This window comes from Sus scrofa, chromosome 3 (assembly GCF_000003025.6).
Source record: "Sus scrofa isolate TJ Tabasco breed Duroc chromosome 3, Sscrofa11.1, whole genome shotgun sequence".
Lineage (NCBI taxonomy): Eukaryota > Metazoa > Chordata > Mammalia > Artiodactyla > Suidae > Sus > Sus scrofa.
The window spans coordinates 119962759-119987104 of NC_010445.4; the positions used below are offsets into that span (position 1 = coordinate 119962759).

At 44.1% G+C, this 24346-nt stretch overlaps 1 protein-coding gene across 7 annotated transcripts in view; it reads right to left on the reverse strand.

The window, feature by feature from the left end:
• Nucleotides 1-24346, reverse strand: part of KCNS3 (potassium voltage-gated channel modifier subfamily S member 3) — a 38432-nt gene that overhangs the window by 11649 nt on the left and 2437 nt on the right. For 2 of the 7 annotated variants that reach the window (XM_021085913.1, XM_021085912.1), the window contains exons 2-4: nt 9430-9482; nt 6982-7087; nt 277-460 (exon numbers count right to left, since the gene is read on the reverse strand). The gene's annotated coding sequence lies outside the window, so the exon portion shown is untranslated. Of the gene's footprint in view, nt 1-276; nt 461-6981; nt 7088-9429; nt 9483-14903; nt 15096-24346 lie in introns of those variants that run through there. The other 5 variants (XM_021085911.1, NM_001044596.1, XM_021085916.1 and 2 more) reach the window with 3 other exon arrangements.

Here is a 24346-nt window from a genome sequence, read left to right on the forward strand (position 1 = left end):
CTTGAGGCTGAACTGTGAAAAACAAAAGGGGGTGGGCGATGTGGACACAGGATCTTTCAAAGTTCACCTGCCCTGCCCCCCAACACAACTCCAGCCCAATCCTTCCAGGCTGGTACTCTCCCTTCATCGTCTGCCCCAACTGCCCAGTGGATTTTACAGTCGCAAGAGTCTCTCTGATGTCTGACCTTCATTTCTGTCACTACACCGGCAGGTTTGATCCTCCCTCACTTTGATAAGTGATGGTGTCAGGGAAAACATCAAGGAGGCAGCTCTTACCCTTGTGGTGTCGATGTCACACACTCTGCCTTCATCCTGCCCAGTGGAATGTCCATTGTCATCCAAGAAGCTCCACCCTTCCCTCACTGCCAAGTGTGGTGCACAGAGGCATTTAGCGGCCAGAATGAAGAATCCTGTCCCCTGGTTGTATCAGCCAAAGAAATCGCTGGGAAATCACTCAGACCTGCAGGAAAAAGCATCAGTCAAGTTTTAACTCCAAGGAGAAAGCACATCCAAGAAGTTTTATCTCAGACTCAATGCTCTGGGTATTTTACTTATCAGACACATATCTCTAAGATAACTCTAACTCATCTAACTCTCAGGGAACCATCCCTCCCACTAGACACATGGATAGGAAGACAACACAAAGTGATTCCCAACCCACTTTCAGGCTTAAGGACTCTTGATCTTGACTGGAATAGACACCCGGGGCATCTCCACTGCCCCCAAGGCCAACAAAATATCCAAAGATAAAACAAGGCACTAGAATGAGGACTGCAGTTCCTTCTGGGCACGTTATTTTCCTAGCTAATTCATCAAGGTTATAATTATAGACCTCTAAGTGAATATCTTTAATCCACATTCGAGACCGAGTTCTGAGTGTGACTGCCCTGATAGAATTAATACTGATGCTCTAATTTGAAATCAATAGATTTCGGAGGCCAGACAAATTCAATTACGCTTCATTCGTCCATTGCCAATTTCACAGATCAGAAATGACTACACATGCTAGATCAAAGCTCTCTAGTTAATGGGGGGGGGCTACGGGGGGAGAGTTAGGTTTGTATCAAAACAAATAAAAGGACAAATTTCAATTTTTCTCTCTGAACAAATTAAAAAAGTAAAAAAAAAAAAAAAAAAAAAGTCCAATTCCCAATGAAGTTAGCCTTGCCTCATGTTGGTGCATTCCCATAGATTTATACTAGTATCTAAACATCTATCCATTGATTTTCATGTTTTCCAATCAATGCTAGGTCCAAAGGGGAGAGGGGGAAGATGAAAAAAGATTGATTTTGAGCTTCAGAAAGAAGTGAAAGAAGTGCCTCCAGCTATGTCAGTCATTACAAAGTTTCATTATAGTTGAAGATCTGCCTGGCATTATTCAAGGCACTGAAATTACAAACAAGATGCAGAGCCAGTCCTCCCCCCGACACCAGGAGTCCACAGAAGGGCTCCCTAAATAACAAACAGGGGGTGACGGTGTCCTACCAACATCAAGGGGGCAATGGAGAGGGAGAAAAATGGGAACGGTTTCCAAGCTGGTCCCAACAATGGCCAGAGCAATCCTTCAGGGAATTTCTAACTCTCATAGACGTGACAATGAGGAAGGATCCAGAAAAAAGGCAGCTCTACCCACGTGAATTTCTGAGATGAGACTCTTGGCAAAAGAGGCAGAGAAAGTCTCGACAGGGATAAATAAACTCAGTTCAGAAGCCAGGACCCTCTCCCTCTCCTTTTCCCTCCTTCCCTCCCCTTCCTCTTACTTCTCCAGGGCCTCTCAGCAGCACCTCATTGGGCTAGCCTCAGAGTATTTGTGTTCTACTTGAAATGCAACAATATCGTTGTGCCTTTTTTAAAGGGTATAGCGCACATATATAGGCTTCCTTTCTCTACCAGACGCCTTTCCAAATGCAGCACATTTTAAAAGGAGGTAAGATTAATCTGGCTAGGAGATAATTAATAACTGCAAACAGCTTTGATATGACTATATTAATTACTGAAGAAAAAATTAACAAAGTGCATAGGGTATTCAGCACTTCTAAGAAAACCCAAGCACTGTTAGGCACTGGCTCATCACCCAGAAGGATGGGATTGGCCCAGGGACAGACCATGAGGTTAGCCAAGTATCTTTTTTACAGAAACTGGTGCCCAGTGGGCATCAATGTCTGATGCATGAATATCATCCCAGGCTGTCCCCTTTCTCTCTCCTTCCTAGAAAAACACAGAATTCTTGTGCCTGGCCTCATCTTCCATAACCATGATTTCTGAACAAAAAACTGGATTTTTGGAAAACATATAAAACTAGTTGATACCTCTCTGTGAATTTATGTCCATTCATGCCCTGCTTAGGGCACTCACACACTTAGATGTGCCCTCTCCAAGTAAAATGATAACTAGCATTTTTTAGTCCATATAACAAACACATCAAGAACCTTCCCAGGTGGTGATATTCCCATTTTATACGTGGGACACTGAGGTTCAGAGACACTGTCTGCCCAAAGTCCCACAGCTAACAAGTGCCAGAGACAGGATTCAAACCCAGGTAATTCTGCCTGATTTCAACTAGTGTAGAAAAACAAGATCCACTTAGCTGAGGGGAAAGTCAAGGAAGGATGGGAGAGGTGGCAGAACGTGGCCCCAACCAGCATGTTTGGGGGGAAGATAAAACGTGTACTTCCAAGGAGTTCTCGCCTTCCCACTGAACAATCCCACCAAATGGTTCTATTTCGCTATGTTCCTGCCATCTCGATCAGTGTGCAACTGTTCAAAAGAAGACAGGATCATTTGTGATTTAGCACTTAGGCAGGTTTCTGCCTTTGTTGAGTGATTCAGCAGGATCCTAGCAAAACACATCCAGTTCACTCAAGTATCACTAGCCTCTGCAGAATTCATTCCTCTTCACAGAACAAAGGGAGACCCTCCGAGGCATCCTTGGACTGCCCTCTAGCCTGGCTGTATTTCCTGGCGGGTTGACTACAGCAGTTTAAAATGTCGAAGATGACTGCCTCCAATACCGAGAGAGAGAAGGTGAAGATTAAGTGGCATCCTGGACTCTTTCATCATCCAGAGACCTGACAACCAATCTCGGAACAGAATGAGGAAAATCAAACGGACAAGCAGACAGTACACAGGAGTGCTAATGATGCCCTATGTCCTTCTCCCAGGACTCAGAATCACAGGAATAAGGTTACTCCCCCAAAATTAAACTATAAAATCAGTGCCTAAGAGCTCAAAGCAGATGCTCTAAGTGACAGTGCAGCCAAGGTCGGTGTCCTCTGTATTTGCAGAGCATCCTGACAGCACCTGTCATATTATTCTGAAATGTTGTCACCTCAGTGCCATCCACTAGACGGAAAAGCCTCCAGTTAGGGACAGCGTCCTAATATCAGTCTTCAAATTAATTAGCCCTGTTACACAATGATGCTTGACATATTTTTGTATTGAACCAAGGTCTCTCCCCCAAACCAATGAGACTAAAGAGAAAATTAAAGAATCAATATGGATAATGAAAGGCAGTGGGTCAGCCATGGAAGCAGAGGAAGAAAGTGTAAAAGATCAAAAGTGGTTGCCAAGACCCATTCCAGCACTTTCTCAAGGAGAAAAGACTTATCCTGAAGATTGAGTCTCTCCAACACTGACGGGATACATCTTGAGTGGAGTTTTAAGTGTCCAGACATCAGAGTTTCATGTATTATTAGATACCCCAAGCTCCCCTTGTTCTGATTCCAGGTCCCCAGAGGCACCTGCTGGCGATTTCAGTTGCCAGGCTTCTTGCCAATAGGGAGTATATAAGCTACGCAGCCAACACAAGAATCTGCTCTGTCCACAAGCTCTATTTATTAGTGGCACTTAATAAGGCAAAAATAAGTTTATTTACTCAGCTTCCTATTCGAGTCAATTTCTAGAGTTTGACCAGTTCTGGGAGACCTGAGAGTGAGTTTCTGAAGTTGCAAGTCTGAGAGAGAGCTGACCCTGACCTGTGATAACGTTACAGGTAAATGACACACACCTAAGAGGCCCCTCCTGGTGACCAGCCAGTTTCCCTGGAGACACCCTGACCTTGCAAACTTCCACAGCAGGGACTCTCAGCTCACCACCATTGACATTTTGAGACCAAATCATTCTTTTTCGTGGGGGCTCTCTTCTGCCTGTCTCTTCCCTGGCCTTCCTCACTAGGCTCCAGCCCCCAGTGGTGTGACAACCAAAATGTCTCCAGATGTTGCCAAATGTTGCTTTGAGAGGAAAATCATTCCCCATCGTGAACCACTGCTCAACAAGTAGAGTAGAAGAATCTCGGGCATCTATTCAGGAGCTGGAAGTTCAGAAAGTCAGAAAGATAGATTGTACTAATACCACATCTGCTGATGGGGGCTGGGGAAATTTCCCCCAAAACATGTATTCTTTCAGAATTCAGTCATGGCATTTCTGGTGTCAGACAAGCAAAACTTGGCAAATGAGTTAAGATAAAAGCAAGGTTAACCTTTTGTTGAAACTCAAAGCCTGCATGACACAATTTGAGTCTACAATAAAGGTTAGTGGGTTTTTTTTCTGGGAGTCTGTCTTATATTTGCTAACATTTTTGGTCACAGAATAATGCACAAGGCCCGTGAACTAAGAAAGTTTCAAAGATGTTGCCTACTTCCGGGGGCGGAAGGAGTGTTTCTGCTGCCCACACCCACTCTTAACTAAATCTTCTCATCCTGCAGGAACTCACTGATGTTCCAGGAAAAATGCAAATATATATCAGTTTTACAGTCTTGCCACTATTCATGAGACCAATTTTCAATAAAATCTAGAGTAACAAAGTAACACGAATAATAATAAAAGGTGACGAGTTCTCATTGTGGCTCAGTGGGTTAAGGACCTGATGTCTTTGTGAGGATGTTGGTTCCATCTTTGGCCCCTTTCAGTGGGTTAAGGATCCAACATTGCCCCAAGATGCAGCATAGGTCACAAATACAGCTCGGATTCAGGGTTGCCATGGCTATAGTGTAAGCCACAGCTGCAGCTCCATTTCGATCCCTGGCCAGGGAACTTCCATATGCCATATAATAATAATAAAAGGTGAAATCTGACGCTACCTCTAGGGTTAGGGTTAGGGTTAGGGTTGCTTAAGTATTAGAATTGTGGTCCAAGGCTTTCCTTAAATAAAATTAAAATATCACAATCAGGCCACCATTATGGAATTTAATGTGCCAGAAAACCTGTACTTATATGTAAATCCTACATTCCAAAGCAGTCAGAATAATACAACGCTACCTAGTTGATTCAGAAAGTAGATTACTAAGAATATATGCAAATAACTTCATTTTTCCAAATTATCAAACTTCAAGAAATCCCTTCAGTGAATATGAAAAATCCTTGAATTAGCAATATTTTTTTTCCTTGATTTTGCTCTGTCCCAAGAAGAAAATGAAAACTTCCAGGATCTAACCTATTCAGGAATTAAAAATAAATTGACAGAGGTTCTGGTCTTCAGAGAGAAAACCAATAAGTGTTTTCTAAAATAAGGCCTCAAGGTATTTGAAAGGTTAACACAAATAATAGTTCTCTTGGCCGTCCGGAATAGTGACTGCAATACCATCCCCAGAATCCCAAGGGCTGGAAGCCCAGGTAACTAAACACCATCTCCTCTCCTGGGGTTCTGTGTTCCTAGACACCCTCCCCTGGGGAGCAGTGTGGAGTAGCAGGCTGTTGTTGAGTCATCTCCAAAGAAAAACCACAGAAATGAAGGCGAGGGAAAGCCCTGTGAAAAAGGCTGCACCTCATAAGAAGCAAAATCACATAGCCACTGACCCATGGTGCTCCAGGATCGCCACCATTCCACTGGCCCCAGGAAGGGGTGCCTCGGCTCCTTCCACCCTGCAGGAGTTCCCCAGCTTCATGGCTGACCCCAAACAGGGGCTCAAGCCTGCAGCCAGGGGAACAGGCAAATCGGTCCACCTGGGGGCTTTAGACTTGGGCTCAGTCTCATCTGCCCCCGTGTTTTCATTGAGGCTGAGCCATTGAGGCATCAAACATCTACAGCAACACAGTGTTAAAATGAGCAACTGGAAGCAAGCGGTTCTGGGGAGTACAGGCGAAAACAATCGATCATCCAATGGTAGTAACCACGTTAACCGGTTCAAGGAAGCCTCTTGGTGGCCCCCAGTCATGTGAGTCATGAAATCTCACAGTGTCACATTTAGGAAGCTATCCTGAGGACATAAATTAGACACAAATCCAAGAATGTAAATACAAGGACGTTCACTGCATCATTAATTATTCATAAGAATAAAAAGTCAAAGGCAATCTAAATGTCCATCAGTGGGGAATGGTTAAACAGATTAGGAGGTAGCCATGCAGTGGGATTCTCCGTGGCCATTAAAAAAATGCTGAAATGATAGTAACAGCTCCACATTCTGAGCCCAGCGCCGCTCCAAGTGTTTGCGTGCCCGAACCCATTTCATCCTCACAACACGCATACAAGCCATATTTTTTATTGGACTCATTTTACAGATGGAGAAACTGGTAAATAGAAAAGTTAACTAACTCTCCAGGGTCAACAGCTCTTAAGGGGTAGTTTCATGGTTTGAATTCAAACAGTAATACTCTAAAGCCATTTCCTTTTCCACTGCGCTCCACTGCCCGCGGATTCATGGAAAGATAGTCCCAATATGAGAAGTAAAACGAGAAAATAATTTAAATAAGATAATGCCATGATGTGATCTTTATAAACTGATTTGGTAAAATTAAGCAAACTCTCTAAGAATATGCACTAAAATGCAAAATCTATAACCATATACAGGAACTCTGGCTGACGGACTCCGGGGTGATTTTTGCCTTCAGCTCTGTACCTCTCAACATTGTGTCAATTTCTTTACAAGTCTTACAAAACACTTATGAAAATGGCTATTTCTACTTGGGGAAAAAAACAGATCATAAGCAGCCTTGGTCAGTATCTGGAAGGGGGTGGGTAGTGGGACAGACGTTAAGTCAACTTACAGATCTGGGGGTCAGAGAACCTCGGCCCGGCTTCGGTATCATTTGTAGGAATCACAAGCTTCTGCTGTTCCTCACGTCTGTTTGAGGGGAGGCACGATGCAGGGAACTACAAAGAACAAAATACAACTGTGGCTCTTGCCCTCAGAGCTTACGGGAGCTTAGAACAGTTTGGGGAAGGGTAAATACATAAATAACCCGCAACCCTGAGTAGAATTTGTCCTGGAGGCGAGGTACCGCGAAGGTGCTGCAGTTCACAGGAGGTACGGGGTCCCTCCAGAGAGGCAAGCAGGGACAACTACACCAACAGGTGTATCAGGGCTGACCCTGAGGGCTGGGTCAGATGTGAACAAGGAAAGGAGGCAGACGAGAATGAGAAGGCTGTTCTCCAAGCAAAGGAAAGAGCGCAGGCAAAGACGTGGAGACTAAGCTTGTCACAGATGCAAAGAGCAGAAAATCATCGGTGAGTTTGGCCCAGGTGTAGCCCTAGGACCTGGAATAAATAGATTAGATTCTTTCTTCTTAGAATATAAATAACTCTGTCTGTCCCATCCACACCTCTGTGAGCTAGGAGTAACCCAAGTGAGAGATGTCTCTACAGAAGGAGAATGGAGGAGTTCCAATTGTGGCTCAGCAGGTTAAGAACTGGACTAGTATACATGAGGATGCAGCTTGGATCCCTGGCCTCGCTCAGCGGCTTAAGGATCTGGTGTTGCTGCAAGCTGCAGTGTACGTAGGCTGCAGATGCAGCTTGGATCCCGAGTTGCTATGACTGTGGTGTAGATTAGCCGCTGCAGCTCTGATTCAACTCCTAGCCTGGGAACTTCCATATGCCTCAAATGCAGCACAAAAAAAAAAAAAAAAAATGGAGATTGGATTTCCTATGGCCGTAGAGAGAATCTGCTGAAACAAAGGGACCACCACACTCACACCCCAGATCTCCTGAACTATTCAGCCACAAGGAGCCAGTCAGAGAAATTAAAAACAAAAAACAGAAAAATCTCTTGGAGTTATCCCTGTTCATCTTTAAAACATCATCATTAAAAATAAAAAACAAAAAAATCCCTGGCGTTATCCCAGAGCTTCTCTAATGAGTTAATAAAGAATATACATTGCTAAGTCATAAATTGGCTTTAATATTTTGTTAAATGTATTTCCATACAAGTGGATTCTTTTATATCCTGCGGCTTTTTTTTTTTCCTTTCAAAATGCTATTCTTAGGAGTTCCCTGGTGGCCTAGCACTTAAGGATCCAGCATTGTCACTGCTGTGGCTCAGGTCATGGCTGTGGCACATGTTGGATCCCTGGCCTGGGAACTTCTGCAAGCTGCAGGTGCAGCCAGATACATATATGCACACACACATATATGTATATATATGTATGTATGTATATTATGTATATATATATATATATGCAAATAAAATATATGTAAATAAAATGACTTTTAAAACTAAATAAAATGGCTTTTCTTAAAAGTAGTCCATCGGCTTCCCAAGACAGCCGAAGGGGTCTGTGGCACAAAAAGAGATAAGAATGCCTTAGCTGGAGATCCTGTTAAAATGTAAGTCACTTCATGTTACTCCTGTGTTCAACCCTGTGGTGACTTCCCCTCTCCCACTTGACTTATCTGATTTTATGCCCTACTCTTTTCACTCTCTCATCCCCAGCTGGCATACTGGTCTCTGTAACAGCCCTTAATCATACCAAGTGAGGCATATTCCTGCCTCAGGGCCTTTGCACTGGCTGATCTCTGTGCCTAGAAGGCTCTATTTCCAGGTGATTGTGTGGCTTCTTCCTCACTTCTTTCGGGTCTTTACTCAAATGATAGCTTCTCAAGGATGCCTTCCCTGGTTACCCCATCTAAAACATCCCCCAATGAAACTCCTAGCCCGCTTCCTTACTTTATTATTCTTCTCCTTAGCATTTGCTGATCCCTAAAATACATGTAGAAACATATGCTTTGTTTCTTTATCTTATTTATGGTTTGTTTTCCCATTAGGATATGAGCTCCATGAAGGCAGAATTTTTTGTCTTATGCCTTTAACCTCCAGGACACATATGAGGTTCCTGAAAATTACACGTTGAATTGACTGATGAATCAATCAGTCGGTTAACATTTATCACATAGCTTGGCTACCAGCTGCTTCCATTCCATGTCAAATCTTAAGGTCTCTCTTGCCCACTGCGCTACTGGGAGAAAAGAAAAATGACAGCAAATGTGCTTCTGAAATTGTGGTCACCACAGAAGAAAAGTGGCTTTATTTATCAGCCACTGCAGAAGAGAGATACATTTTTTTTCCTTAATCAAAAAAGAGTTTTACATCAAAGACAAGATAGATAAGCTCTAATACACACACAATAAGTTACTGGATCAAGTTATATCATAACAAATACAAAAAAAGTAAATAGAAAATTCAGCATATGGCATAAAACCAATAACAGCACACTAACCCAGAATGCAACAGAAGTGATGCCGGTTGATAAGATCATCACACAGATTCCACCTGGCAAATGATAAAAAAGGAAATGGACAGCTTACAAATGCACGAGTAAATGAAGGCAACAAATCACCACGTAGGCACTGCTTGACTTACCTTGCTGTTGTTAAAATGCAAAACTACCCATTTGAAGGTACCGCTGCTCACATATTAAAAGCACAAAACTGGAGTTCCCGTCGTGGCTCAGTGGTTAACCAACCCGACTAGCATCCATGAGGCTGTGGGTTTGATTCCTGGCCTTGCTCAGTGGGTTAAGGGTCTAGTGTTGCCGTGAGCTGTGGTGTAGGTTGCAGATGAGGCTCAGATCCCACGTTGCTGTGGCAGTGGCATAGGCCCATGGCTATAGCTCTGATTCAACTCCTAGCCTGAGAACTCCATATACTGCCGGTACAGTCCTAAAAGACAAAAAGATTAAAAAAAAAAAAAAAAACCACAAAACTGCATTTAATACTGGTAAAATCTGAAGTTCACAGACATACAAAACATCTCACTCCATTCTATACCCTGGGAGCACGTGGTTTTGACAAGAACAAACTTTTTCTTGTAGGATAATCTGCCAGCCTACCAGAGCTAGGACTGGACTCCTTGTGGTTATAAAAGATAAGTAGAGGACAAATAAAGAAAGTACCATTTTATATCATAATGTCCTTATAAGTTATGTCCAAGTCACTCACACTAAAAAATAACACAGGATAAAACCTACCAACCCCAAATTCCTCTTTGTAACACAGCTTCTTTTTTTCTTAACTTTATTGGAGTATAGTTGACTTACAATGTTGGATTAGTTTCAGGTGTATGACAAAACGGCTCCATTATACATATGCATATATCCATTCCTTTTTCTCATATAGGTTATTGCAGAATACTGAGTACATTTCCTTGCGCTATACAGTAGGTCCTTGAGCATGGGTATACTATGCAACACTGCTTCCTGAAACCATTTTTTCACATTCATCCCTCCTTCTTCTCCTACAATACTTGCCCTGACACTGCACTGTCTTTGCTAAAGGCACCTCCAGATGACCAAACCCAAAGGAACCTTCCCATCTGTGCTTGGACTTACTCATCCAAGGCTTTTGTCACTGCCAATCCTGGCCCCCTGCAGATCACTGATGCCACTTGTCTGGCTACTTAGTCCTGGTTTCTGTGAAACCCAGTTTCCTCTTCCCAAACCTTGAGTCTGAGGTCACAAAATAAAATACCTGCAGGGGCTCAGCAGTGCCCCAAATGAGAAAGGAGGTCACCTGGATGCTGTGACAAGCTGGAGACCACCAGCCCTGCCAGAAAGGGACCTCTGTCCCTTACCTGTGGGCATCAGGTGGCCAGATTGCCCACATGCTGAGAACATCCACACATCTTATTTTTATGGGAGAACTTTCCCAACTTTTTCAATGTTATCAATTTTATGTTAATATTTTAATACTGTAAGCCAAATGAAACAAATCTGTAGCCTGGATATAATCTTCCTCCATGTCCCTCTCTTTTCTCCTGGGAACGGCACCTGAGTCTGGAGCCAGGTGTGGAGCTGCAGCCCAGAGCTCCCTCCTACATTGTGGGCTCATGGAACTGCCTACTGGATATGTCCAGTCAAATGTCCCAGTGGGACCTTGAAATAAACACATCCACAATTTCCCTTCATCCTCTATCCCCAAATCTCTCTCAAATCCCTTTCCTTCCCCTATCTCTCCTGCCTCTGCTTTAATTCAGTATTTTTCCACGGTTTACTCCAATAGGCTTTTGAGTAGCCTGCTTAGGCCTGCCCCCATTCTCTACCCTCAAATTCATTCCTCATGCCAAGCTAAAGTTACCTTCTAACATGCCCAACCTTAAAGTGCTCTGATGGCTCACCTGAGCTTCAGGATAAAATCTGGCTTGAACTTGAATCCTAGGATCACCACTCACTAGCGGTGTGATTTGGGCATGTCACTTAAGCTCTCTGAGCTTTGGTTTCCTTGTCTGTGAAACCTGGCTACAAAATAACACATACTGCATTGGGCAGTAAGGACTATAGATAAAATAATAAAAAAACAAGGCCCTCTGTGCTTGGTACATAGTTAATGCTCAATTAAATGTTAGCTGTCAATATTATTATCATTCCTCATCTATTATCGTAGCCTGCATAACCCAACTCAAACTCCAGGACTATGAAGAATTATGTGAAATTCTCCAAAAGTGCCCCTGACTTCTCACTTGCTTGCTCAGAATGCCTTCAAGTCTCATATTCTCTATCGCATTCTTCAGAATCAAGCTTTGACCCCTGACCTCTCCTTACCCCAAAACCAGGCTTCCCCACATCCCCACCAGTATCTGTATCCATCTGAGTATATAACTTACGGAACTGCAGTAAAGTATTTTTCTCAAAGCCTCCACCGTGACCCTGTGAGCTCCTCAAAGACAGGGCCTATTTTTTTCTTAATCTTTGCATCCTTAATTCTCAGCAAGAAATACAGAATGAATTAATGAATGACCTTCTTTAACGCCTAGATCCACCCAGAGAGGTAGGCATCCTCATAGGCCACCATTTACGGATGAGGGAATTAGGGTTCAGAATGGTCAAGGGCACACGGGAGACCACAAGCCCAGAGCCCAAGCCCTGCTCTCGCAGTGAGGCCCCTGCGGCAAGCGGATCACACTCTGCTCCTGTTAGTGGTCTGCTGAGTGTCCTTACACACCAAGCTCACATACTCACAGCAAACCTCACTTTCACCCTCCCTCCCTAAACACGTGTGGGAGAATACACACATATATATATCCTTTTTCACCTCATACTCTTTCTATGAAGAGCTACCAAATATCTACCAAGGTCATTACATAGGTCACATGTGATTAGTACAAGAGTCACAATTTTTTGTACAAAGTGTGTACAGTCATTCTTCCTGCGGGAGTATCTACTACAAAACAATTTTTCTAGCAAACCCCATAGAGTGCTTACTTTGTACTAGGCGCTGCTTTAAATACCTTATTTCATCTGCCTTAAGGTAGAGGTTGTTATCCCCATTTTACAGATGAAGAAACTGAGTCCAGAGAGATTAAATAACTTTCCCAGACAGTAAGTGTTAAAGCTAAGAGTCAAATTCATAGGTAGGAGCACAGACTCTGTACCTTGTCTGACTTGATTTGAATTCCCATTCTGCTACTTTCTAGTTCTATGACTTGGGTAAAGTATTAAAATCTCTCATTGATATTTCCTGATTGATAGATAGATAGATAGATAGATAGATAGATAGAGACAGAGAGAGAGAGGAGAGAAGAGAAAGGCAGGCATAACAGGTAAACTAAGATAAAATGAACATGCCTACCTCAAAGTACTGTTATGAGAATTAAATGAGTTATTATGTACATCAGGTTTTGAACAGTACACAGCATTAATGTAAGTCCTGCATGACTATCAGTTATTATTATTTTCATCATTAAGCATTGCCAGGGTCCGGCATGTCCACAGAGAACACCATCTCTTTGATGCTATTTTCATCTCTCCTCCCAGGTAGACACACCTGCAGCAGCACCGCCTTCAGCAACACTAGAAATCTGGCAAAGTTGGTCGGCAGGGCCTTAGTTTCCTGTGGCCCCATCAGTACGTCCCTCGATCCCTTTTGGCAAACACCATCCTTGCGTTGGCCTGTTTCCCTTTCAAAACCGGTAGGAAAGCCTGTGAGGTTAGTCTTCGTGCTCTGGTGTGAGGTCAGACCTCCTGACAAGTCCCACATCACTGAGGAGTTTTTGGATTCAAACAACAACTGCGTGGCTCACTGAGAGATCCAATGTTCGTCAGTCAGAAAGCTCTCTGAGGCACGCGGGGCCAAAGAAAAGACTGGAGAACCACACCTGGCCACCGTCAGGAGCCAGGGCACTTCCGAATGACCAGGGAACATAAACACCTCCTAGAAGAAGAGGCCTGGTCAGGGAGAGCAAGGAACACAGCAGGGGCCTCCTCTGTCCTCCAGTCTCTCCACTGACAGAGCGCCTGAGGGGCTGGGCCGAGAGCCGCCTGCCCACCCCGTGCCCACCCACTGCCTGGACTGGGGCAGAAGAACCCTGGGGACATCCTTAATACATAGCAGCCCTCCACGACAACATGCAAACAAGGAGGGATACATACGCCCCGGAAATCAGGGGGCCGCAGGAAGAGGAAACAATGTGGCCAAACATTCCAGGGAACCCTCCCAGAGAGTTCTCCATCTTGATCTTAAACATAAATACAAATACAAATATAAATATAATGTAAATATAAATATGGAGTTCCCGTTGTGGCTCAGCCAGTGAAGAATGGCGTAGGTTGCAGATGTGGCTCTGATTCGACCTCTAGCCCAGGAATTTCCATATGCCGCAGGTGTGGCCGTAAGAAAGAAAAAATAAATAAATTTTTAAAATATAAATATAAAGAATGTAGACGTCTAAGGACTATCAGGCATCAAGACGCCGGTCAAATCAACCACCTGGGTGAGAAGCCCCCTCTCATGCCCCCAAATCACACCAGGAGACAAGTCAGTGACCATCTTGACCCCACTTCTCACTAACACCCCTTCCCTCAGGCAGTCAGAGAGACTTTTCTAAACTACAAGTCAGAACATGACTCTACCTTCTAGAAATCTTCAGCGGCTCCCCGTGTGTTCAGGACAGAGTTCAAACTTCTCTGCAGAAGCCAAAGCAAGAACACCCCCATCTGCCTCTCAACCTGGGCGCCCACCAACCAACCTCAAACCCCTCGGCCTCAGTCCCGTCAGACTACTGACCAGCCTGAGCCTTGCCGGGCACTCTTTTTTAAAACCCTTTGAAGCTGTTCCCTCTGTTCCCTTCTTTTCCAGTCAATCTCACTTTTGCCTTCAAGAAATCGGCTTCAATGGTACCTTTTCCAGGACATTCTCCTTTGAGTAGCACACGTGGGTGCAGGTGCACACATGCCCCCCCACACACACACATCTATGTCTAAATAGGCGCCTTCAAAAAAAAGAAAAAAACAAAAAACCAGTTCCTGTTGTTGCTCAGTGATAAGGAACCCAACTAGTATCCATGAGGATTCAAGTTCGATCCCTAGCCTCGCTCAGTGGGTTAAGGGTCCGGTGTTACCATGAGCTGTGGGTAGGTTGCAGATGCAGCTCCGATCCCCATGGCTATGGCTATAGGCTGGCAGCTGCAGCTGCAGCTGCAATTCGACCCCTGGCCTGGGAACTTCCATACGCCTTGGACGTGGTCCTAAAAAGACAATCGATCAATCAATCAATCAGTAAGAACTTTCCTCCATGCTTGCATAATCCTATTTATCTTAGCAGTATCACAGACATGAAGTGGTATCAGCATCCGATCCACAGCAGACAAGTGGGAGATGTCTCGTGGAAGAGTGACTAAACGAATGTTCTACTTCAGGGTAAAATACAGGGATGTTTCTGCTCAAAAGAGTGGAGAAGCCTGCTTGGAAAGTGCCTTCACCTCGTACAGTCTTTCGTGGAGGCTCCAGGATGCAGGGGATGAGAACGGCTGACCAAGCCTGGCTTCTCTGTGCCCAGCCTGAGCACCTGACGCACTGTAGTCTTGCCAAAGGATTGTAGAACAGCATTTACTGCTGCTAGGAGTCACAGGTTTTTCCAAGTCATAAATCCTCAGCAGGGAAAGATAAATTAGGAGATTGGGATTAATATATACACACTACTATATATAAAATAGATAACCAACAAGGACCTGCTGTATAGCACAGGGAACTCTACCAATATTTTGAAATAACCTATAAAGAAAAAGAATGTGAAAAAGAACATATATATATATAAACTGAATCACTTTGCTGTATACTTGAAACTAACACAACATTGTAAATCAAACGTTCTTCAATAAAAACAGAAAAGGAAAAAGAAAGGCAATAAATCCTCAGCATATTTGTAACAAAACTCCAAGACAGCCAAGTGTCTGTTGCTGTAGTAAGTTGCCACAGTGAATATTTATTTCATGGGGTAAAAAAAAGTTCCACTTAACATTTTAAATATGATGGTTTATGTAACATCTAATCCATTATTTGGAAGAGAGAAAAAATGTTTTTATGCTTCACAAACATCCACATCCAGCTCCTGGAAGCCATCCTGGGAGGATTTTTTTTTTTTTTTAATGCTCTGCCCAGAGCTATCCACTATGACTAATTCCATACTTTATCAATAGGAAAAAAATTATAAATAATGAGATCCGTAGGCGAAGCAAGTCAGAAAGTTTTCAATTTGACTTATGAAAATTAATTCTCACACCTCTCCTTTCTCCAGCCTATGCCCTAACTGTGCTTACCTCTCTCTGAGTATCCAAGTTCTCCGTACGAGGAAAAATGAGGTGGGATAGAGCAGGAAGGAAGAAAAGGAAAGCCTCTGAAATGCCCAAGTAAGCTCAGCAGTGACAAGTGACAATAGCGAGAGCCCCAGGGACGGCTTTAGTCACCATCTCTGCACAGATGCAGGTTTTCCTCCAGAGGGGCTAAAAGGAAGTCCCCACCCCACAGTAAATAAGAATGCACACTTGAAAAAAACAATTGATATGATACTTCTTTTTTCTTTTTCTTTTCTTTTCCTTTTTCTTTTTTCTTTTTTTTTTTTTTTTGGTCTTTTTAGGGCCACATCCGTGGCATATGGAAGTTCCAAAGCTAGGGGTGGAACTGGAGCTGCAGCTGCCAGCCTACACCACAGCCACAGCAACATGGGATCGGAACCACATCTGCAACTATATCACAGCTCACGGCAACACCAGATCCTTAGCCCACTGAGTGAGGCCAAGAATCAAATCTGAGTCCTCCTGGATACTAGTCGGGTTCAATACCACCGAGCCATGACGGGAACTCCACCATCTAGTTCTTTCATTTGAAATCATAGATAAGCAATATATGGAAATGCTAAAGTTCAAATTCAGATAACATGAAAGAGACTAAAACATATAGCATAACCAAAAATTAACTTGGTAGCAGATTTGTTCTACAGCACTGATTCTCAAAGTGTCTCAGGGACCTCTAGAGCTTCTAAGATCCTTTAAAGACTCCATGAGGTCAGAACTATTTTCATAATAAACTAAGGTGTTATTTTCCTGCTTCCCTCTCATTCTTTCACAAGTGTTCAATGGAGTTTTCCAGAGGATATATAATGTTTGAGAATATAACAGACTAAATAGAAAAGTGAATCTAAGAATCCCATGGTGTTCTATTAAACTAGACAATAAATAAATTTGTAAAAGTGTAAAACAATGCCACTCAAATTTTACTGCTTAAAAAAGACAGCTATTTTCACTAAAATATGCCATTTAAATGAGGTGATTATTGTTATTTTAAATGAACTAAAAATTAAATAATTTGAAATGTATCTATTTTAATTTCTAATATAATTTTTTTCTTTTTACAACTGCACCAGTAGCATGTGGAAGTTCTGGGGTTCGGGATCAAATCAGAGCTGCAGCTGTGGTCTATACCACAGCCATGGCAACACTGACCTATAAGGCCAGATCCTCAACCCACTGAGAGAGGCCAGGGATCAAACCTGCATCCTCACAGACACTATGTCAGGTTCTTAACCCACTGAGCCACAATGGGAACTCCTCTAATATAAATATTGACAGCTATAACCCACTTTAACAAAAGCTTTTTGAGGTTCTCAATAATTTTTAAGCATGTAAAGAACCTGGGTCCAAAACACTTGAAAATGCTATTTCACAGCAATGAAGTCTCAGTGTCTTTTTTCCCCAACTTTTTTTCTTTTTTTTTTTTTTTTTTTTTTTTTTTTTGTCTTTTTATCTTTTCCAGGGCCGCAGTCACAGCATATGGAGGTTCCCAGGCTAAGGATCTAATCGGAGGTGTAGCCACTGGCCTACACCAGAGCCACAGAAACTCAGGATCCGAGCCGCGTCTGTGACCTACACCACAGCTCACGGCAACGCCGGATCCTTAACCCACTGAGCGAGGCCAGGGATCGAACCACAACCTCGTGGTTCCGAGTCAGATTCATTAACCACTGAGCCGTGATGGGAACTCCTCTCCAACTTTTTTATCATGGTAAAATACACATGCTCTAAAATTTACCATCCCCCCTATTTTGAAGTTCGGTGGTATTAAATGCATTTGTAACATTGTGCAACCACTCTCCAGAACTCTTTTCCTCTTGTGAGACTGAAACTCTCTACCTAATATGGTACTTTTTTGTGGTTTGTCCACTTCATCCAACCAGCTAAGCAGCCCGCATGCAGTAAGGGATGCCCTTCCTCCTCTGGCATGTATGCCTGAGCCCGTGATGTTGGGGGTGGGGGAAGGACCCGTCCCTAAGAGAGAGAATGCCATCTCCTCCCTTCTACACCACTCGGTCCTGGATGTCCACTGCTCAAAACCCTCTCTGTCCCACTCCTATGACTTAACTGTCATCCATGAAGCATCCTGAAACCTAACCCCAATGTCTAATAACACTTAGGCGGGAATTATTTTCAAAGAGCAGCCCTAACTTACAAAGGAAGGGTTTTAAAACAGGGCTTGCTGGTGTGCTCTTAACTGTTGACGTGGGTGATAAAAAGCAACTAAAGGCAAACTCAGGAGAGTCTATGGCCACGTTACATAATGATGCATCCTACTGTGTACTCTCTACTTCAAAGCCTGGCATAAAAGACACAAGATGAGAAGGCAAAGCGTGCTGCAGCTTCCGCATTTTAAGTCTGGAGGAGCTGGGAGAAGAGAACTCAGGGCTCATCACCAAAAAGAGACACCACGCTGACATTTGATTTCTAATTAGATCAAGAAGCCTGGGGAAACTGCTTAAAGGTGAAGCGCTCAGGCACCATGTGAACTTTCACGAGATTCCTATTTTTACCTATCCGGAGAGCCTACACTGTAGGATTCGTGATTTAAGGAGATGATGAGAGGGTATGGGGATAGTGATACCATTTTACACTTCGGCAAAGACAGACAGACAGATAATAAACACTGTCACATAAGGACACTTTTTTTTTTTTTTTTGTCTTTTTGCCATTTCTTGGGCCACTCCCACGGCACATGAAGGTTCCCAGGCTAGGGGTCTAATCGGAGCTGTAGCTGCCAGCCTACACCAGAGCCACAGCAATACGGGATCCGAGCCGCGTCTGCAACCCACACCACAGTTCACGGCAACGCCGGATCGTTAACCCACTGAGCAAGGGCAGGGACCGAACCTGCAACCTCATGGTTCCTAGTCGGATTCGTTAACCACTGCGCCACGAGGGGAACTCCGACACTTTTTATTTACACCTTTAGCTCAGGGGAGACCAGGGTCACAGAGAAAGCTCAACCCTCAAACAGACTAAGGGCTAATCTTGGCCAGGCAGTAGCTAAACACCAAGGGAGGAGGGCAGGCAGGGTCTTAATGTCAGGTGCCTCATGAGGGTACCACACTTAGGAAACTGGGATCTTAAAAACCCATAAGAAAAACCCTGCACAGAAGGTATGATTTATTGACCCTCAAAGAAAAAGATGCTGAAACATCCTTGCCAGAACCCAGGCATCGCCTCTTGATCCAAATATATAAACAACAGTCTTCTCCCATCTCTTTAGCCAATTCTTCATTTTAAGTAAATCACAGAAAATGGTTTTAGGGGAGCTCCCATCATGGCTCAGTGGAAATGAATCTGACTGGTATCCATGAGAACAGAGGTTTGATCCCTGACCTTGATCAGTGTACTAAGGATCAGGTGTCATGGTGAGCTGTGGTGTAGGTCCTAGATATGGCTCAGATCTGACGCTGCTATGGCTGTGGTGTAGGCCAGCGGCTACAGTCCGATTCAACCCCTAGCTTGGGAGCTTCCATGTGCCATATGCTGTGGGGGCAGCCCTAAATAACAAAAAAAAAAAAAAAAGAGAGAGAGAGAAGAAAATGGTTTTAGGTTCACCTTGGCAAGTCAATCAGGATTTAAGAAAGCCAAGCCAGTTCGTAGACGAATGAAAGTTAAAAAAAAAAAAATTGTAACAGGAGTTCCGTTGTTGTGACTCTGCGGTAATGAACCCAATGCCAGTTCGATCCCTGGCCTCGCTCAGTGGATTAAGGATCTGGTGTTGCCATGAGCTGTGGTGTAGGTCGCAGATGCAGCTCAGATTCCGAGTTGCTGTGGCTGTGGCGTACACTGAAGCTGCAGCTCCGATTCAGCCCTTAGCCTGGGAACATCCATATGCCGCAGGTGCAGTCCTAAAAAGGAAAACAAACAAATAAACAAAAGCAAACATGTTCAAGCCCAAAATATTAATCCACTGGCATTCTTTTATTTCACACTACTTATCTGCCAGGATATAAGTCAGCAAGCATGGCTGAAAGAAGTCTTCAAGAAGCCAATGCCTCTTAACTGATCTTCGGAGTCATCTTCAACCTCTGGTCCTCTTTGGGCTCCCATTCCCTACGACTCTATATACATTGGCCTCTGGATTCTCTTATCAGTTCTTTAAGGCCCCATCAGGCTCCCGTGATGTTCCTTATGGATCTGTAGGCCAGCATAGTCTGTGAAACATGGGTTCCCAGATGACAAACCATATGTCATTCTCTCGCATTTTTATACCAAGACACCCGTGGGTACAGAGGAAGAGTGGCATGTGATGAGGAAGACCAGGTAAAGGGCTCCTCTGAGACACAGAGAGCTGGCTCATCACCATGCTTGGAGCGCTCCATCGGGCCTCGCCCCCATGCATCTTGGAGAAGCTTTTGGCATCTTCTCACCACCACGCTGATCACTGATGTCTCTCCATTTAAGCCAACTCGAGAGCAGCTTCTTGGTGATCATCAAAGACCAAATGCTTTGAATCTCACCACAAATGTTCCCACATACCCACTCACAGTTCTCCTAATTCAATTTATAAAAATGATCCAAATTAACACATATAAATGACATTACTGAAGAAGGTTTGTAGAAAGATTATCCCTTTTTTAATCACAAAATCACTAGGCTGTAGCCACAGAGAGAGATGGGTATGTGTTGATTTGCTGAGGAGCTGGACTCAGCTCCCTGACCTCAGCCAGGGTCGCCTTCCACATGGGCAGACAAAATGCGAACCCTCGCCTGCACTCAGCCCAAATCTCTGTTCCCTTTCACAACCAACCTATAGGTGTAGAGTCTCTACTTCTAGCCTCCCATTCATTCTCACGCAGTCCAAGCTGGCTTGAGGTCCCACCTCTCCCACATGCCTCGAACTAGACTCCCACCTGCCCTGATAAAACCTCTCTAATCTTTTCTTTTCTCATCTGGTCTTCACAGACGATCTTCTAGAAATATAAATTAGCTCCTGACACTCACCTGCCACAAATCCATTAACTCCTTCCTGCAGCCCTCAAGACAAACGCTACGATCCTGAACTTGGCCCAACATGCACAGCATCACCTGGCCCCTGCCATCCTCTCCAACCTCCTCCAGGCACCTCGGCCCTCTCATGGAGTTTCTCCATACTCAATGTTCATTCCTGCCTTAGAATCCTCACACTCTCTGCAACCTGGAAATCTCCTCCTCTGCCTCTTCATGTGATAAACTCCTCTCTTCCTCTGAAAGGTCTTCCCAGCTCCCCCATCTAAACTAGCACCCTCCTCTCCCTTGCTACTCTCCTCCCACGAAGTTCTTTAGGGCACGTGCCACTACTTAAATGTTGCATTTATTTGTTTAATGTCTGTCTCCTCACCCAGCCCCAGCATAGTACATAACATCGGGTAAGTACTTAAATACCTGTTGAATAAATGTGTGTATTTATATATGTAAAGAGGATATATACATGACTCCGTACATTAATCATTAAGTCAACATTGGTGAACACCTGCTGGGTGCTCAGTTGAGCTCAGTTGATCCGCGCAGGACAACAACAAGATGCTTCATTCACTGCGGGCTTCAGCAACCACGCTGAAGCCAGCTGCTGTCAACATAAACTGCTTATCTGTAACGTTCCTGCCAAAAGCAGGTCTTGGGCCTTTATTCCAACACTTGTGCAATCAGACAATTTTATAGGGCATCTACTCCAAGCAAGGCTCTGCAGGATTCCAAAGAGAGCAAGAATCCCCACCCACCAAGAAAAATGCTACAACCTAATCTAGTAACTATCCATAGCTTAGCAAGAAGAGTTTACTTTTATAAGGGGTAGGTGTGTGTATTGCAAAGTTGCAAAGGATGATTTAAAGAAATGATAAAGGAAGACAAGAATGAGAAGTCTTCCAAATCCACCTCCACAATTGACTGAACATCTAAACATTGTCAACGTGTTCATCATAAATGAGATTTACTGAATGTAAAAGTAAAACAACAGTAAAAAGGATTTTCTCTTTCTCCCTCGCCCGTCCTGAGCATCCTGATTAGCCAAGAGCGGTAACCGAAAGCCAGCTTCAGGATGACATTCAAACTTCACCACCTCCAAGGACCCTCCACATCCATCACCCTCCTTGTGAGGCAGGAAGAGAATGACTTGGAGTCAGAACACCCCTGACAAGGCTCACTTGGTCTTATTTTTGTCATCTGCAACTCAGGCTTCCTGTCCCCTGCCAGTCACCGATCACACTTACCAGGAGAACTGAAATGAGAAAACTTTGTGAAGTTTCTGCAAACTACACTAGACTAGACAAACGTGACAGAACCACTGTGACTTCTATCGGGCTCATATTTAGCATCGTCTGTTGTCCTGTCTTGTGCTTGAGTCTCCAGGTCCACTGCCAGTTCAAGTCAGAGAAAATGTCTTGGGTTCTGCCTGTTCTCGGTGCCTGCAGTACTGGGCGCAGGGTAACCACACAAGAGTTTTTCATGAGTTGGTTACTGGTTGGTTTATTTGGTGGATCTGACTCTGAGTGCAGTGTTCTGCGATTTTCCTGGGTTTCTCATTGACAATAAACACGTTTTCTGGAAATAGCCACACTGTTTACCTTGCCCATGATCTTTAAGGTCTGCCTCTCCTTTTCCCAACCAGCTGGGCAGAATTCCATTGGAAAGAGGGCAACTGTGGCAAAAGCAGAAAGAGCATAGCATAGTTTCTAGCACGGTTTTCAAATTTCTTTTCAAGGGGACACGGGGAGCCAAAACATCGCTTGGTAAAGCAAGCCACCTCTCCCGGTCACCGTTCAACAAGCCCAGTCTGAGTCCTACTAAGTGCAGGGCAAAGGGCAGAATCTCACAGTGGCTCCTCAGACCAACCACCAGGGATAGAATCGTCCTTGTTATGGTCCTCGTTTGTGACTTTGCACAAAATACTCACTGGTCTCTTTTTCTCTCCTCTACAATAGAGTAATTCATGGAAGCAGAGATCAGAGTAGTGTGGCAATAAGCCAAGGAATACCTAGAGCTACCAAAAGCTAGATCAGGCAAAGACCAGATTGCCCACAGAGCCTTTAGAGGGATGGTAGCCCTGTGGGCTACCTTGTTTGGGGACTTCTAACCTCCAGAACTGTGAGAGAATATTTTTCTGTCATTTTAAGTCAGGAAAATAAAATAAAATAAGGTAATAAAAGAGCCTACCTCCCAAGGTCATCACCAGGATGAAATGAGTTAATACATGGAGAGCTTTCAGCCCATACAGGGTAACAACAATATTAGGCATCTAGATCCTGGAAGCTAAATAGACCAAGGTTCGGAGAGGCCAAGTGACTTATATCAAGACAAGGAGCCATAAGCAGGTAGAAATCAGGGCTGGAGCCCAGGATCCTGGTCCTAGTCTGTTCTCTATGATGCCCCCTCACGGATTTTACATACAAGTGACACCCAGGGGATCTACCTTCCTGACACCTGATAAGCAGAGGCAATAAGCATGCTCTCCTCCCCCTATGCCTCAGCCTACCCTGGAGAGCCGTCCTGGCCTGCCAGTGAGGCCTCAGGCCCAGCCCCATCCAGTGGTCTCTGATCAGGCTCAGAATATCCTGCAGGGGCTCTGTTCCCTGCTGGCTCTCATAGCAACACTGACACAAAGAAGGGAAGCCTCACTTCCTAATGCGGGTGTTCTAAGGATTAAATGAGATAATGCCTGGAAAAGGGCCGAGCAGAGTAGCTGGCATATGGTAGGCGGCCAAGAAATGTTATCTGTGGGGGAAAAAAAAAAAAGTGGAAGCAGAGGAGGAGGAGGAAAACCCCGTGGTGCCTGCTCTCTCAGAGCTGACAGCCCCAAATGCCAGACACAGGGCAGATGGAGCTCTCTGGTACAATAGAAAGATGCAGAGTCTGTGAAGGATAACAGTGAAAGGCAAAATTCACTGAATAAGGAGGAGGGGACTGGAGTGCCCACCCTTCCCCTACTTTCTTAAATAATAATAATAATATGGACGAAGAAAAACCTTAGCTGGTGCTTTGCCGGCCAACTTAAGTGTCAGAGCATTGGATTTTTAATATTTTAATATTTCTGAACAGAACAAAGATTGCTTCCAACTTCCCAATTTGCTCTCATACACTTGACCAGCAAAATCTTAGCTTTGCTGCATTCATTAATGGCTTTCTCTATTCAGGCTGATTTTCCAGGTAATAATGGCTCAGAGACAAGACTGATTCCGCAAGTCTCCTTAGAATACTCACATGCTCTGGATTCAGCGTTCTTGAGTATTCAGTATCATCTCTCCCTACCCCAGTACTGACAATTCCTAGTTCTGAAATGACTAACAATACTAGAACCCGAGAAGGGTGGAATTCGGTGAGACAAAAAAAAAAAAAAAAAGATCAACTGAAACTTCATCCTGTGCTGTGACCAAGGCCTGGCCCCAGGCACCATGGGCGGGTTGTAGACACATACTGGATGAATCCCTGTCCTCAAGCAGCTTACAACCCAGTAAAGAGTGAGAACTACCCTGAACACCAAGTTCATCCACAGAATCAATGCCACCCTCTCTCAGCCTGAAATGCTGAGAGTACTGGGGAGAAGAGCGCTAAGGCATCTGCCTTTAGCAAGAGAGGCAGGTGCTCAGGAAAAT